This window comes from Pristiophorus japonicus, chromosome 27 (genome assembly GCF_044704955.1).
Source record: "Pristiophorus japonicus isolate sPriJap1 chromosome 27, sPriJap1.hap1, whole genome shotgun sequence".
In the NCBI taxonomy this organism is placed as follows: Eukaryota; Metazoa; Chordata; class Chondrichthyes; family Pristiophoridae; genus Pristiophorus; species Pristiophorus japonicus.
This window is the reverse complement of record NC_092003.1, coordinates 8,007,255-8,026,076: the sequence shown is the minus strand read 5'-3', so window position 1 is coordinate 8,026,076 and position 18,822 is coordinate 8,007,255. Positions and strand designations below refer to the sequence as shown.

The following is an 18,822-nucleotide window of genomic DNA, read 5'->3' as shown; positions in this document are numbered from 1 at the left end:
AATAAACAATGACTCTGTACAGTTACACAGTGAGTGACCCTTACCCTGAATAAACAGTGACTCTGTACAGTTAGTGAGTGACCCTTACCCTGAATAAACAGTGACTCTGTACAGTTACACAGTGAGTGACCCTTACCCTGAATAAACAGTGACTCTGTACAGTTACAGTGAGTGACCCTTACCCTGAATAAACAGTGACTGTGTACAGTTACAGTGAGTGAACCTTACCCTGAATAAACAGTGACTCTGTACAGTTACATTGAGTGACTCTTACCCTGAATAAACAGTGACTCTGTACAGTTACACAGTGAGTGACCCTTACCCTCATTAAACAGTGACTCTGTACAGTTACATTGAGTGACACTTACCCTGAATAAACAGTGACTGTGTACAGTTACAGTGAGTGAACCTTACCCTGAATAAACAGTGACTCTGTACAGTTACATTGAGTGACCCTTACCCTGAATAAACAGTGACTCTGTACAGTTACACAGTGAGTGACCCTTACCCTGAATAAAAGTTACTCTGTACAGTTAAAGTGAGTGACCCTTACCCTGAATAAACAGTGACTCTGTACAGTTACAGTGAGTGACCCTTACCCTGAATAAACAGTGACTCTGTACAGTTACAGTGAGTGACCCTTACCCTGAATAAACAGTGACTCTGTACAGTTACAGTGAGTGACCCTTACCCTGAATAAACAGTGACTCTGTACAGTTACAGTGAGTGACCCTTACCCTGAATAAACAGTGACTCTGTACAGTTACACAGCGAGTGTCCCTTACCCTGAATAAACAGTGACTCTGTACAGTTACACAGTGAGTGACCCTTACCCTGAATAAACAGTGACTCTGTACAGTTACACAGTGAGTGACCCTTACCCTGAATAAACAGTGACTCTGTACAGTTACAGTGAGTGACCCTTACCCTGAATAAACAGTGACTCTGTACAGTTTTTTTTTTGAAATTCGTAGCCAATCTTTCCAATTCTTTGTCAAATCACAAACGCCAGAGGTCACCTTGCACATGCCAAGGATCACTCTGCGCCAATGCTCTTAGCCAAAAGGCCTAGAGCCACTGCACTGTTCCTGGAAGTACTGCAATACCAGGTTCGTGCCATGGAGGTGGATGGGTCAGGCCCCCCACCCACCTCCTGTTTCCAAAAAAGCAAGCAGAAACCTTCCTGATCCGGGAAAACCACCCGGAGGTCATGGTGGCTACTCCCCTGTCAGGTCAGTTACGCATGATCTTAGCCAAAAGGCCAGCTCTGCACAGTTACAATGAGCGACCCTGACCCTGAATAAACACTGAATCTGTACAGTTACACAGTGAGTGACCCTTACCCTGAATAAACAGTGATTCTGTACAGTTACACAGTGAGTGACCCTTACCCTGAATAAACAGTGAATCTGTACAGTTACACAGTGAGTGACCCTTACCCTGAATAAACAGTGATTCTGTACAGTTACACAGTGAGTGACCCTTAAAATGAATAAACAGTGAATCTGTACAGTTACACAGTGAGTGACCATTACCCTGAATAAACAGTGACTCTGTACAGTTACAGTGAGTGACCCTTACCCTGAATAAACAGTGACTCTGTACAGTTACACAGTGAGTGACCCTTACCCTGAATAAACAGTGACTCTGTACAGTAACAGTGAGTGACCCTTATCCTGAATAAACAGTGACTCTGTACAGTGACAGTGAGTGACCCTTACCCTGAATAAACAGTGACTCTGTACAGTTACACAGTGAGTGACCCTTACCCTGAATAAAAGTTACTCTGTACAGTTAAAGTGAGTGACCCTTACCCTGAATAAACAGTGACTCTGTGCAGTTACATTGAGTGACCCTTACCCTGAATAAACAGTGACTCTGTACAGTTACACAGTGAGTGACCCTTACCCTGAATAAACAGTGACTCTGTACAGTTACAGTGAGTGACCCTTACCCTGAATAAACAGTGACTCTGTACAGTTCCAGTGAGTGACCCTTACCCTGAATAAACAGTGACTCTGTACAGTTACAGTGAGTGACCCTTACCCTCAATACATAGTGATTCTGTACAGTTACAGTGAGTGACCCTTAACCTGAATAAACAGTGACTCTGTACAGTTTATGAGTGACCCTTACCCTGAATAAACAGTGACTCTGTACAGTTACACAGTGAGTGACCCTTACCCTGAATAAACAGTGACTCTGTACAGTTACACAGTGAGTGACCCTTACCCTGAATAAACAGTGACTCTGTACAGTTACACAGTGAGTGACCCTTACCCTGAATAAACAGTGACTCTGTACAGTTACACAGTGAGTGACCCTTACCCTGAATAAACAATGACTCTGTACAGTTACACAGTGAGTGACCCTTACCCTGAATAAACAGTGACTCTGTACAGTTAGTGAGTGACCCTTACCCTGAATAAACAGTGACTCTGTACAGTTACACAGTGAGTGACCCTTACCCTGAATAAACAGTGACTCTGTACAGTTACAGTGAGTGACCCTTACCCTGAATAAACAGTGACTCTGTACAGTTACACAGTGAGTGACCCTTACCCTGAATAAACAGTGACTCTGTACAGTTACAGTGAGTGACCCTTACCCTGAATAAACAGTGACTCTGTACAGTTACACAGTGAGTGACCCTTACCCTAAATAAACAGTGACTCTGTACAGTTACACAGTGAGTGACCCTTACCCTCATTAAACAGTGACTCTGTACGGTTACATTGAGTGACACTTACCCTGAATAAACAGTGACTGTGTACAGTTACAGTGAGTGAACCTTACCCTGAATAAACAGTGACTCTGTACAGTTACACAGTGAGTGACCCTTGCCCTGAATAAACAGTTACTCTGTACAGTTACACAGTGAGTGACCCTTACCCTAAATGAACAGTGACTCTGTACAGTTACACAGTGAGTGACCCTTACCCTCATTAAACAGTAACTCTGTACAGTTACATTGAGTGACCCTTACCCTGAATAAACAGTGAGTCTGTACAGTTACACAGTGAGTGACCCTTACCCTGAATAAACAGTGACTCTGTACAGTTAGTGAGTGTCCCTTACCCTGATTAAACAGTGACTCTGTACAGTTGCACAGTGAGTGACCCTTACCCTGAATAAACAGTGACTCTGTACAGTTACACAGTGAGTGTCCCTTACCCTGAATAAACAGTGACTCTCTACAGTTACACAGTGAGTGACCCTTACCCTGATTAAACCGTGACTCTGTACAGTTACACAGTGAGTGTCCCTTATTCTGAATACACAGTGACTCTGTACAGTTACACAGTGAGTGACCCTTACCCTGAATAAACAGTGACTCTGTACAGTTACACAGTGAGTGACCCTTACCCTCAATAAACAGTGACTCTGAACAGTTGCACAGTGAGTGACCCTTACCCTGAATAAACAGTGACTCTGTACAGTTACACAGTGAGTGTCCCTTACCCTGAATAAACAGTGACTCTGTACAGTTACACAGTGAGTGACCCTTACCCTGAATAAACAGTGACTCTGTACAGTTAGTGAGTGTCCCTTACCCTGATTAAACAGTGACTCTGTACAGTTGCACAGTGAGTGACCCTTACCCTGAATAAACAGTGACTCTGTACAGTTACACAGTGAGTGTCCCTTACCCTGAATAAACAGTGACTCTCTACAGTTACACAGTGAGTGACCCTTACCCTGAATAAACAGTGACTCTGTACAGTTACAGTGAGTGACCCTTACCCTGAATAAACAGTGACTCTGTACAGTTACACAGTGAGTGACCCTTACCCTGAATAAACAGTGACTCTGTACAGTTAGTGAGTGACCCTTACCCTGAATAAACAGTGACTCTTTACAGTTACACAGTGAGTGACCCTTACCCTGAATAAACAGTGACTCTGTACATTTACATAGTGAGTGACCCTTACCCTGAATAAACAGTGACTCTGTACAGTTAGTGAGTGACCCTTACATTGAATAAACAGTGACTCTGTACAGTTAGTGAGTGACCCTTACCCTGAATAAACAGCGACTCTGTACAGTTACACAGTGAGTGACCCTTACCCTGAATAAACAGTGACTCTGTACAGTTACAGTGAGTGACCCTTACCAAGAATAAACAGTGACTCTGTACAGTTACACAGTGAGTGACCCTTACCCTGAATAAACAGTGACTCTGTACAGTTACACAGTGAGTGACCCTTACCCTGAATAAACAGTGACTCTGTACAGTTACACAGTGAGTGACCCTTACCCTGAATAAACAGTGACTCTGTACAGTTACACAGTGAGTGACCCTTACCCTGAATAAACAATGACTCTGTACAGTTACACAGTGAGTGACCCTTACCCTGAATAAACAGTGACTCTGTACAGTTAGTGAGTGACCCTTACCCTGAATAAACAGTGACTCTGTACAGTTACACAGTGAGTGACCCTTACCCTGAATAAACAGTGACTCTGTACAGTTACAGTGAGTGACCCTTACCCTGAATAAACAGTGACTCTGTACAGTTACACAGTGAGTGACCCTTACCCTGAATAAACAGTGACTCTGTACAGTTACAGTGAGTGACCCTTACCCTGAATAAACAGTGACTCTGTACAGTTACACAGTGAGTGACCCTTACCCTGAATAAACAGTGACTCTGTACAGTTAGTGAGTGTCCCTTACCCTGAATAAACAGTGAGTCTGTACAGTTACACAGTGAGTGACCCTTACCCTGAATAAACAGTGACTCTGTACAGTTAGTGAGTGTCCCTTACCCTGATTAAACAGTGACTCTGTACAGTTGCACAGTGAGTGACCCTTACCCTGAATAAACAGTGACTCTGTACAGTTACACAGTGAGTGTCCCTTACCCTGAATAAACAGTGACTCTCTACAGTTACACAGTGAGTGACCCTTACCCTGATTAAACCGTGACTCTGTACAGTTACACAGTGAGTGTCCCTTATTCTGAATACACAGTGACTCTGAACAGTTGCACAGTGAGTGACCCTTACCCTGAATAAACAGTGACTCTGTACAGTTACACAGTGAGTGTCCCTTACCCTGAATAAACAGTGACTCTGTACAGTTACACAGTGAGTGACCCTTACCCTGAATAAACAGTGACTCTGTACAGTTAGTGAGTGTCCCTTACCCTGATTAAACAGTGACTCTGTACAGTTGCACAGTGAGTGACCCTTACCCTGAATAAACAGTGACTCTGTACAGTTACACAGTGAGTGTCCCTTACCCTGAATAAACAGTGACTCTCTACAGTTACACAGTGAGTGACCCTTACCCTGAATAAACAGTGACTCTGTACAGTTACAGTGAGTGACCCTTACCCTGAATAAACAGTGACTCTGTACAGTTACACAGTGAGTGACCCTTACCCTGAATAAACAGTGACTCTGTACAGTTAGTGAGTGACCCTTACCCTGAATAAACAGTGACTCTTTACAGTTACACAGTGAGTGACCCTTACCCTGAATAAACAGTGACTCTGTACATTTACATAGTGAGTGACCCTTACCCTGAATAAACAGTGACTCTGTACAGTTAGTGAGTGACCCTTACATTGAATAAACAGTGACTCTGTACAGTTAGTGAGTGACCCTTACCCTGAATAAACAGCGACTCTGTACATTTACACAGTGAGTGACCCTTACCCTGAATAAACAGTGACTCTGGACAGTTACACAGTGAGTGATCCTTACCCTGAATAAACAGTGACTCTGTACAGTTACAGTGAGTGACTCTTACCCTGAATAAACAGTGACTCTGTACAGTTACAGTGAGTGACCCTTACCTTGAATAAACAGTGACACTGCACAGTTACACAGTGAGTGACCCTTACCCTGAATAAACTGTGACTCTGTACAGTTACAGTGAGTGACCCTTACTCTGAATAAACAGTGACTCTGTACAGTTACACAGTGAGTGACCCTTACCCTGAATAAACAGTGACTCTGTACAGTTACAGTGAGTGACTCTTACCCTGAATAAACAGTGACTCTGTACAGTTACAGTGAGTGACTCTTACCCTGAATAAACAGTGACTCTGTACAGTTACAGTGAGTGACCCTTACCTTGAATAAACAGTGACACTGCACAGTTACACAGTGAGTGTCCCTTACCCTGAATAAACAGTGACTCTCTACAGTTACACAGTGAGTGACCCTTACCCTGATTAAACCGTGACTCTGTACAGTTACACAGTGAGTGTCCCTTATTCTGAATACACAGTGACTCTGAACAGTTACACAGTGAGTGACCCTTACCCTGAATAAAAGTTACTCTGTACAGTTAAAGTGAGTGACCCTTACCCTGAATAAACAGTGACTCTGTGCAGTTACATTGAGTGACCCTTACCCTGAATAAACAGTGACTCTGTACAGTTACACAGTGAGTGACCCTTACCCTGAATAAACAGTGACTCTGTACAGTTACAGTGAGTGACCCTTACCCTGAATAAACAGTGACTCTGTACAGTTCCAGTGAGTGACCCTTACCCTGAATAAACAGTGACTCTGTACAGTTACAGTGAGTGACCCTTACCCTCAATACATAGTGATTCTGTACAGTTACAGTGAGTGACCCTTAACCTGAATAAACAGTGACTCTGTACAGTTTATGAGTGACCCTTACCCTGAATAAACAGTGACTCTGTACAGTTACACAGTGAGTGACCCTTACCCTGAATAAACAGTGACTCTGTACAGTTACACAGTGAGTGACCCTTACCCTGAATAAACAGTGACTCTGTACAGTTACACAGTGAGTGACCCTTACCCTGAATAAACAGTGACTCTGTACAGTTACACAGTGAGTGACCCTTACCCTGAATAAACAATGACTCTGTACAGTTACACAGTGAGTGACCCTTACCCTGAATAAACAGTGACTCTGTACAGTTAGTGAGTGACCCTTACCCTGAATAAACAGTGACTCTGTACAGTTACACAGTGAGTGACCCTTACCCTGAATAAACAGTGACTCTGTACAGTTACAGTGAGTGACCCTTACCCTGAATAAACAGTGACTCTGTACAGTTACACAGTGAGTGACCCTTACCCTGAATAAACAGTGACTCTGTACAGTTACAGTGAGTGACCCTTACCCTGAATAAACAGTGACTCTGTACAGTTACACAGTGAGTGACCCTTACCCTAAATAAACAGTGACTCTGTACAGTTACACAGTGAGTGACCCTTACCCTCATTAAACAGTGACTCTGTGCGGTTACATTGAGTGACACTTACCCTGAATAAACAGTGACTGTGTACAGTTACAGTGAGTGAACCTTACCCTGAATAAACAGTGACTCTGTACAGTTACACAGTGAGTGACCCTTGCCCTGAATAAACAGTTACTCTGTACAGTTACACAGTGAGTGACCCTTACCCTAAATAAACAGTGACTCTGTACAGTTACACAGTGAGTGACCCTTACCCTCATTAAACAGTAACTCTGTACAGTTACATTGAGTGACCCTTACCCTGAATAAACAGTGAGTCTGTACAGTTACACAGTGAGTGACCCTTACCCTGAATAAACAGTGACTCTGTACAGTTAGTGAGTGTCCCTTACCCTGATTAAACAGTGACTCTGTACAGTTGCACAGTGAGTGACCCTTACCCTGAATAAACAGTGACTCTGTACAGTTACACAGTGAGTGTCCCTTACCCTGAATAAACAGTGACTCTCTACAGTTACACAGTGAGTGACCCTTACCCTGATTAAACCGTGACTCTGTACAGTTACACAGTGAGTGTCCCTTATTCTGAATACACAGTGACTCTGAACAGTTGCACAGTGAGTGACCCTTACCCTGAATAAACAGTGACTCTGTACAGTTACACAGTGAGTGTCCCTTACCCTGAATAAACAGTGACTCTGTACAGTTACACAGTGAGTGACCCTTACCCTGAATAAACAGTGACTCTGTACAGTTAGTGAGTGTCCCTTACCCTGATTAAACAGTGACTCTGTACAGTTGCACAGTGAGTGACCCTTACCCTGAATAAACAGTGACTCTGTACAGTTACACAGTGAGTGTCCCTTACCCTGAATAAACAGTGACTCTCTACAGTTACACAGTGAGTGACCCTTACCCTGAATAAACAGTGACTCTGTACAGTTACAGTGAGTGACCCTTACCCTGAATAAACAGTGACTCTGTACAGTTACACAGTGAGTGACCCTTACCCTGAATAAACAGTGACTCTGTACAGTTAGTGAGTGACCCTTACCCTGAATAAACAGTGACTCTTTACAGTTACACAGTGAGTGACCCTTACCCTGAATAAACAGTGACTCTGTACATTTACATAGTGAGTGACCCTTACCCTGAATAAACAGTGACTCTGTACAGTTAGTGAGTGACCCTTACATTGAATAAACAGTGACTCTGTACAGTTAGTGAGTGACCCTTACCCTGAATAAACAGCGACTCTGTACATTTACACAGTGAGTGACCCTTACCCTGAATAAACAGTGACTCTGGACAGTTACACAGTGAGTGATCCTTACCCTGAATAAACAGTGACTCTGTACAGTTACAGTGAGTGACTCTTACCCTGAATAAACAGTGACTCTGTACAGTTACAGTGAGTGACCCTTACCTTGAATAAACAGTGACACTGCACAGTTACACAGTGAGTGACCCTTACCCTGAATAAACTGTGACTCTGTACAGTTACAGTGAGTGACCCTTACTCTGAATAAACAGTGACTCTGTACAGTTACACAGTGAGTGACCCTTACCCTGAATAAACAGTGACTCTGTACAGTTACAGTGAGTGACTCTTACCCTGAATAAACAGTGACTCTGTACAGTTACAGTGAGTGACCCTGACCTTGAATAAACAGTGACTCTGTACAGTTACACTGTGAGTGACCCTTACCCTGAATAAACAGCGACTCTGTACAGTTACACAGTGAGTGACCCTTACCCTGAATAAACAGTGACTCTGTACAGTTACAGTGAGTGACCCTTACCAAGAATAAACAGTGACTCTGTACAGTTACACAGTGAGTGACCCTTACCCTGAATAAACAGTGACTCTGTACAGTTACACAGTGAGTGACCCTTACCCTGAATAAACAGTGACTCTGTACAGTTACACAGTGAGTGACCCTTACCCTGAATAAACAGTGACTCTGTACAGTTACACAGTGAGTGACCCTTACCCTGAATAAACAATGACTCTGTACAGTTACACAGTGAGTGACCCTTACCCTGAATAAACAGTGACTCTGTACAGTTAGTGAGTGACCCTTACCCTGAATAAACAGTGACTCTGTACAGTTACACAGTGAGTGACCCTTACCCTGAATAAACAGTGACTCTGTACAGTTACAGTGAGTGACCCTTACCCTGAATAAACAGTGACTCTGTACAGTTACACAGTGAGTGACCCTTACCCTGAATAAACAGTGACTCTGTACAGTTACAGTGAGTGACCCTTACCCTGAATAAACAGTGACTCTGTACAGTTACACAGTGAGTGACCCTTACCCTGAATAAACAGTGACTCTGTACAGTTAGTGAGTGTCCCTTACCCTGAATAAACAGTGAGTCTGTACAGTTACACAGTGAGTGACCCTTACCCTGAATAAACAGTGACTCTGTACAGTTAGTGAGTGTCCCTTACCCTGATTAAACAGTGACTCTGTACAGTTGCACAGTGAGTGACCCTTACCCTGAATAAACAGTGACTCTGTACAGTTACACAGTGAGTGTCCCTTACCCTGAATAAACAGTGACTCTCTACAGTTACACAGTGAGTGACCCTTACCCTGATTAAACCGTGACTCTGTACAGTTACACAGTGAGTGTCCCTTATTCTGAATACACAGTGACTCTGAACAGTTGCACAGTGAGTGACCCTTACCCTGAATAAACAGTGACTCTGTACAGTTACACAGTGAGTGTCCCTTACCCTGAATAAACAGTGACTCTGTACAGTTACACAGTGAGTGACCCTTACCCTGAATAAACAGTGACTCTGTACAGTTAGTGAGTGTCCCTTACCCTGATTAAACAGTGACTCTGTACAGTTGCACAGTGAGTGACCCTTACCCTGAATAAACAGTGACTCTGTACAGTTACACAGTGAGTGTCCCTTACCCTGAATAAACAGTGACTCTCTACAGTTACACAGTGAGTGACCCTTACCCTGAATAAACAGTGACTCTGTACAGTTACACAGTGAGTGTCCCTTACCCTGAATAAACAGTGACTCTCTACAGTTACACAGTGAGTGACCCTTACCCTGATTAAACCGTGACTCTGTACAGTTACACAGTGAGTGTCCCTTATTCTGAATACACAGTGACTCTGAACAGTTGCACAGTGAGTGACCCTTACCCTGAATAAACAGTGACTCTGTACAGTTACACAGTGAGTGTCCCTTACCCTGAATAAACAGTGACTCTGTACAGTTACACAGTGAGTGACCCTTACCCTGAATAAACAGTGACTCTGTACAGTTAGTGAGTGTCCCTTACCCTGATTAAACAGTGACTCTGTACAGTTGCACAGTGAGTGACCCTTACCCTGAATAAACAGTGACTCTGTACAGTTACACAGTGAGTGTCCCTTACCCTGAATAAACAGTGACTCTCTACAGTTACACAGTGAGTGACCCTTACCCTGAATAAACAGTGACTCTGTACAGTTACAGTGAGTGACCCTTACCCTGAATAAACAGTGACTCTGTACAGTTACACAGTGAGTGACCCTTACCCTGAATAAACAGTGACTCTGTACAGTTAGTGAGTGACCCTTACCCTGAATAAACAGTGACTCTTTACAGTTACACAGTGAGTGACCCTTACCCTGAATAAACAGTGACTCTGTACATTTACATAGTGAGTGACCCTTACCCTGAATAAACAGTGACTCTGTACAGTTAGTGAGTGACCCTTACATTGAATAAACAGTGACTCTGTACAGTTAGTGAGTGACCCTTACCCTGAATAAACAGCGACTCTGTACATTTACACAGTGAGTGACCCTTACCCTGAATAAACAGTGACTCTGGACAGTTACACAGTGAGTGATCCTTACCCTGAATAAACAGTGACTCTGTACAGTTACAGTGAGTGACTCTTACCCTGAATAAACAGTGACTCTGTACAGTTACAGTGAGTGACCCTTACCTTGAATAAACAGTGACACTGCACAGTTACACAGTGAGTGACCCTTACCCTGAATAAACTGTGACTCTGTACAGTTACAGTGAGTGACCCTTACTCTGAATAAACAGTGACTCTGTACAGTTACACAGTGAGTGACCCTTACCCTGAATAAACAGTGACTCTGTACAGTTACAGTGAGTGACTCTTACCCTGAATAAACAGTGACTCTGTACAGTTACAGTGAGTGACCCTGACCTTGAATAAACAGTGACTCTGTACAGTTACACTGTGAGTGACCCTTACCCTGAATAAACAGCGACTCTGTACAGTTACACAGTGAGTGACCCTTACCCTGAATAAACAGTGACTCTGTACAGTTACAGTGAGTGACCCTTACCAAGAATAAACAGTGACTCTGTACAGTTACACAGTGAGTGACCCTTACCCTGAATAAACAGTGACTCTGTACAGTTACACAGTGAGTGACCCTTACCCTGAATAAACAGTGACTCTGTACAGTTACACAGTGAGTGACCCTTACCCTGAATAAACAGTGACTCTGTACAGTTACACAGTGAGTGACCCTTACCCTGAATAAACAATGACTCTGTACAGTTACACAGTGAGTGACCCTTACCCTGAATAAACAGTGACTCTGTACAGTTAGTGAGTGACCCTTACCCTGAATAAACAGTGACTCTGTACAGTTACACAGTGAGTGACCCTTACCCTGAATAAACAGTGACTCTGTACAGTTACAGTGAGTGACCCTTACCCTGAATAAACAGTGACTCTGTACAGTTACACAGTGAGTGACCCTTACCCTGAATAAACAGTGACTCTGTACAGTTACAGTGAGTGACCCTTACCCTGAATAAACAGTGACTCTGTACAGTTACACAGTGAGTGACCCTTACCCTGAATAAACAGTGACTCTGTACAGTTAGTGAGTGTCCCTTACCCTGAATAAACAGTGAGTCTGTACAGTTACACAGTGAGTGACCCTTACCCTGAATAAACAGTGACTCTGTACAGTTAGTGAGTGTCCCTTACCCTGATTAAACAGTGACTCTGTACAGTTGCACAGTGAGTGACCCTTACCCTGAATAAACAGTGACTCTGTACAGTTACACAGTGAGTGTCCCTTACCCTGAATAAACAGTGACTCTCTACAGTTACACAGTGAGTGACCCTTACCCTGATTAAACCGTGACTCTGTACAGTTACACAGTGAGTGTCCCTTATTCTGAATACACAGTGACTCTGAACAGTTGCACAGTGAGTGACCCTTACCCTGAATAAACAGTGACTCTGTACAGTTACACAGTGAGTGTCCCTTACCCTGAATAAACAGTGACTCTGTACAGTTACACAGTGAGTGACCCTTACCCTGAATAAACAGTGACTCTGTACAGTTAGTGAGTGTCCCTTACCCTGATTAAACAGTGACTCTGTACAGTTGCACAGTGAGTGACCCTTACCCTGAATAAACAGTGACTCTGTACAGTTACACAGTGAGTGTCCCTTACCCTGAATAAACAGTGACTCTCTACAGTTACACAGTGAGTGACCCTTACCCTGAATAAACAGTGACTCTGTACAGTTACAGTGAGTGACCCTTACCCTGAATAAACAGTGACTCTGTACAGTTACACAGTGAGTGACCCTTACCCTGAATAAACAGTGACTCTGTACAGTTAGTGAGTGACCCTTACCCTGAATAAACAGTGACTCTTTACAGTTACACAGTGAGTGACCCTTACCCTGAATAAACAGTGACTCTGTACATTTACATAGTGAGTGACCCTTACCCTGAATAAACAGTGACTCTGTACAGTTAGTGAGTGACCCTTACATTGAATAAACAGTGACTCTGTACAGTTAGTGAGTGACCCTTACCCTGAATAAACAGCGACTCTGTACATTTACACAGTGAGTGACCCTTACCCTGAATAAACAGTGACTCTGGACAGTTACACAGTGAGTGATCCTTACCCTGAATAAACAGTGACTCTGTACAGTTACAGTGAGTGACTCTTACCCTGAATAAACAGTGACTCTGTACAGTTACAGTGAGTGACCCTTACCTTGAATAAACAGTGACACTGCACAGTTACACAGTGAGTGACCCTTACCCTGAATAAACTGTGACTCTGTACAGTTACAGTGAGTGACCCTTACTCTGAATAAACAGTGACTCTGTACAGTTACACAGTGAGTGACCCTTACCCTGAATAAACAGTGACTCTGTACAGTTACAGTGAGTGACTCTTACCCTGAATAAACAGTGACTCTGTACAGTTACAGTGAGTGACCCTGACCTTGAATAAACAGTGACTCTGTACAGTTACACTGTGAGTGACCCTTACCCTGAATAAACAGCGACTCTGTACAGTTACACAGTGAGTGACCCTTACCCTGAATAAACAGTGACTCTGTACAGTTACAGTGAGTGACCCTTACCAAGAATAAACAGTGACTCTGTACAGTTACACAGTGAGTGACCCTTACCCTGAATAAACAGTGACTCTGTACAGTTACAGTGAGAGACCCTTACCCTGAATAAACAGTGACTCTGTACAGTTTCAGTGAGTGACCCTTACCCTGAATAAACATTGACTCTGTACAGTTACACAGTGAGTGACCCTTACCCTGAATAAACAGTGACTCTGTACAGTTACAGTGAGTGACTCTTACCCTGAAAAAACAGTGACTCTGTACAGTTAGTGAGTGACCCTTACCCTGAATAAACAGTGACTCTGTACAGTTACAGTGAGTGACCCTTACCCTGAATAAACAGTGAATCTGTATAGTTAGTGAGTGACCCTTACCGTGAATAAACAGTGACTCTGTACAGTTAGTGAGTGACCCTTACCCTGAATAAACAGTGACTCTGTACAGTTAGTGAGTGACCCTTACCCTGAATAAACAGTGACTCTGTACAGTTACACAGTGAGTGACCCTTACCCTGAATAAACAGTGACTCTGTACAGTTACAGTGAGAGACCCTTACCCTGAATAAACAGTGACTCTGTACAGTTACACAGTGGGTGACCCTTACCCTGAATAAACAGTGACTCTGTACAGTTACAGTGAGTGACCCTTACCTTGAATAAACAGTCACACTGTACAGTTACACAGTGAGTGACGCTTACCCTGAATAAACAGTGACTCTGTACAGTAACAGTGAGTGACCCTTATCCTGAATAAACAGTGACTCTGTACAGTTACACAGTGAGTGACCCTTACCCTGAATAAACAGTGACTCTGTACACTTACACAGTGAGTGACCCTTACCCTGAATAAACAGTGACTCTGTACAGTTACACAGTGAGTGACCCTTACCCTGAATAAACAGTGATTCTGTACAGTTACACAGTGAGTGACCCTTACCCTGAATAAACAATGACTCTGTACAGTTACACAGTGAGTGACCCTTACCCTGAATAAACAGTGACTCTGTACAGTTACAGTGAGAGAGCCGTACCCTGAATAAACAGTGACTCGGTACAGTTAGTGAGTGACCCTTACCCTGAATAAACAGTGACTCTGTACAGTTACACAGGTGAGTGACCCTTACCCTGAATAAACAGTGACTCTGTACAGTTACACAGTGAGTGACCCTTACCCTCATTAAACAGTGACTCTGTTCAGTTACATTGAGTGACACTTACCCTGAATAAACAGTGACTGTGTACAGTTACAGTGAGTGAAGCGTACCCTGAATAAACAGTGACTCTGTACAGTTGCATTGAGTGACCCTTGCCCTGAATAAACAGTGACTCTGCACAGTTACACAGTGAGTGACCCTTACCCTGAATAAAAGTGACTCTGTACAGTTACAGTGAGTGACCCTTACCCTGAATAAACAGTGACTCTGTACAGTTACACAGTGAGTGAACCTTACCCTAAATAAACAGTGACTCTGTACAGTTACACAGTGAGTGACCTTTACCCTGAATAAACAGTGACTCTGTACAGTTACACAGTGAGTGACCCTTACCCTGAATAAACAGTGACTCTGTACAGTTACACAGTGAGTGTCCCTTACCCTGAATAAACAGTGACTCTGTACAGTTAGTGAGTGTCCGTTACCCTGATTAAACAGTGACTCTGTACAGTTATACAGTGAGTGACCCTTACCCTGAATAAACAGTGACTCTGTACAGTTACATAGTGAGTGACCCTTACCCTGAATAAACAGTGACTCTGTACAGTTATACAGTGAGTGACCCTTACCCTGAATAAACAGTGACTCTGTACAGTGAGTGAGTGTCCCTTACCCTGATTAAACAGTGACTCTGTACAGTTACACACTGAGTGACCCTTACCCTGAATAAACAGTGACTCTGTACAGTTACACAGTGAGTGACCCTTACCCTCAATAAACAGTGACTCTGTATAGTTAGTGAGTGACCCTGACCTTGAATAAACAGTGACTCTGTACAGTTACACTGTGAGTGACCCTTACCCTGAATAAACAGCGACTCTGTACAGTTACACAGTGAGTGACCCTTACCCTGAATAAACAGTGACTCTGTACAGTTACAGTGAGTGACCCTTACCAAGAATAAACAGTGACTCTGTACAGTTACACAGTGAGTGACCCTTACCCTGAATAAACAGTGACTCTGTACAGTTACAGTGAGAGACCCTTACCCTGAATAAACAGTGACTCTGTACAGTTTCAGTGAGTGACCCTTACCCTGAATAAACATTGACTCTGTACAGTTACACAGTGAGTGACCCTTACCCTGAATAAACAGTGACTCTGTACAGTTACAGTGAGTGACTCTTACCCTGAATAAACAGTGACTCTGTACAGTTAGTGAGTGACCCTTACCCTGAATAAACAGTGACTCTGTACAGTTACAGTGAGTGACCCTTACCCTGAATAAACAGTGAATCTGTATAGTTAGTGAGTGACCCTTACCGTGAATAAACAGTGACTCTGTACAGTTAGTGAGTGACCCTTACCCTGAATAAACAGTGACTCTGTACAGTTAGTGAGTGACCCTTACCCTGAATAAACAGTGACTCTGTACAGTTACACAGTGAGTGACCCTTACCCTGAATAAACAGTGACTCTGTACAGTTACAGTGAGAGACCCTTACCCTGAATAAACAGTGACTCTGTACAGTTACACAGTGGGTGACCCTTACCCTGAATAAACAGTGACTCTGTACAGTTACAGTGAGTGACCCTTACCTTGAATAAACAGTCACACTGTACAGTTACACAGTGAGTGACGCTTACCCTGAATAAACAGTGACTCTGTACAGTAACAGTGAGTGACCCTTATCCTGAATAAACAGTGACTCTGTACAGTTACACAGTGAGTGACCCTTACCCTGAATAAACAGTGACTCTGTACACTTACACAGTGAGTGACCCTTACCCTGAATAAACAGTGACTCTGTACAGTTACACAGTGAGTGACCCTTACCCTGAATAAACAGTGATTCTGTACAGTTACACAGTGAGTGACCCTTACCCTGAATAAACAATGACTCTGTACAGTTACACAGTGAGTGACCCTTACCCTGAATAAACAGTGACTCTGTACAGTTACAGTGAGAGAGCCGTACCCTGAATAAACAGTGACTCGGTACAGTTAGTGAGTGACCCTTACCCTGAATAAACAGTGACTCTGTACAGTTACACAGGTGAGTGACCCTTACCCTGAATAAACAGTGACTCTGTACAGTTACACAGTGAGTGACCCTTACCCTCATTAAACAGTGACTCTGTTCAGTTACATTGAGTGACACTTACCCTGAATAAACAGTGACTGTGTACAGTTACAGTGAGTGAAGCGTACCCTGAATAAACAGTGACTCTGTACAGTTGCATTGAGTGACCCTTGCCCTGAATAAACAGTGACTCTGCACAGTTACACAGTGAGTGACCCTTACCCTGAATAAAAGTGACTCTGTACAGTTACAGTGAGTGACCCTTACCCTGAATAAACAGTGACTCTGTACAGTTACACAGTGAGTGAACCTTACCCTAAATAAACAGTGACTCTGTACAGTTACACAGTGAGTGACCTTTACCCTGAATAAACAGTGACTCTGTACAGTTACACAGTGAGTGACCCTTACCCTGAATAAACAGTGACTCTGTACAGTTACACAGTGAGTGTCCCTTACCCTGAATAAACAGTGACTCTGTACAGTTAGTGAGTGTCCGTTACCCTGATTAAACAGTGACTCTGTACAGTTATACAGTGAGTGACCCTTACCCTGAATAAACAGTGACTCTGTACAGTTACATAGTGAGTGACCCTTACCCTGAATAAACAGTGACTCTGTACAGTTATACAGTGAGTGACCCTTACCCTGAATAAACAGTGACTCTGTACAGTGAGTGAGTGTCCCTTACCCTGATTAAACAGTGACTCTGTACAGTTACACACTGAGTGACCCTTACCCTGAATAAACAGTGACTCTGTACAGTTACACAGTGAGTGACCCTTACCCTCAATAAACAGTGACTCTGTATAGTTAGTGAGTGTCCCTTACCCTGAATAAACAGTGACTCTGTACAGTTGCACAGTGAATGACCCTTACCCTGAATAAACAGTGACTCTGTACAGTTACACAGTGAGTGTCCCTTACCCTGAATAAACAGTGACTCTCTACAGTTACACAGTGAGTGACCCTTACCCTGATTAAACCGTGACTCTGTACAGTTACACAGTGAGTGTCCCTTACCCTGAATACACAGTGACTCTGTACAGTTACACAGTGAGTGACCCTTACCCTGAATAAACAGTGACTCTGTACAGTTACACAGTGAGTGACCCTTACCCTGAATAAACAGTGACTCTATACAGTTACACAGTGAGTGACTCTTACCCTGAATAAACAGTGACTCTGTACAGTTACAGTGAGTGACCCTTACCCTGAATAAACAGTGACTCTGTACAGTTACATTGAGTGACCCTTACCCTGAATAAACAGTGACTCTGTACAGTTACAGTGAGTGACCCTTACCCTGAATAAACAGTGACTCTGTACAGTTACTGTGAGTGACCCTTACCCTGAATAAACAGTGACTGTGTACAGTTACAGTGAGTGACTCTTACCCTGAATAAACAGTGACTGTGTACAGTTACACAGTGAGTGACCCTTACCCTGAATAAACAGTGACTCTGTACAGTTACACAGTGAGTGACCCTTACCCTGAATAAACAGTGACTCTGTACAGTTACAGTGAGTGACCCTTACCCTGAATAAACAGTGACTCTGTACAGTTACACAGTGAGTGACCCTTACCCTGAATAAACAGTGACTCTGTACCGTTACAGTGAGAGACCCATACCCTGAATAAACAGTGACTCGGTACACTTAGTGAGTGACCCTTACCCTGAATAAACAGTGACTGTGTGCAGTTACACAGTGAGTGACCCTTACCCTGAATAAACAGTGACTCTGTACAGTTACACAGTGAGTGACCCTTACCCTCATTAAACAGTGACTCTGTTCAGTTACATTGAGTGACACTTACCCTGAATAAACAGTGACTGTGTGCAGTTAGAGTGAGTGACTCTTACCCTGAATAAACAGTGACTCTGTACAGTTACACAGTGAGTGACCCTTACCCTGAATAAACAGTGACTCTGTACAGTTACACAGTGAGTGACCCTTACCCTGAATAAACAGTGACTCTGTACAGT

General features: G+C 43.3%; 1 protein-coding gene and 1 non-coding gene across 2 annotated transcripts in view; one reads left to right on the top strand and one right to left on the bottom strand.

The window, feature by feature from the left end:
- The window catches only part of LOC139239340 (ribosomal protein S6 kinase alpha-5-like), a 121,861-nt gene that overhangs the window by 75,204 nt on the left and 27,835 nt on the right, over positions 1-18,822 (top strand). The window lies entirely within an intron of this gene.
- LOC139239545 (U2 spliceosomal RNA) lies at positions 1,073-1,269 on the bottom strand. Its single transcript, XR_011588665.1, has one exon. It is a non-coding gene; the product is annotated as a U2 spliceosomal RNA (small nuclear RNA).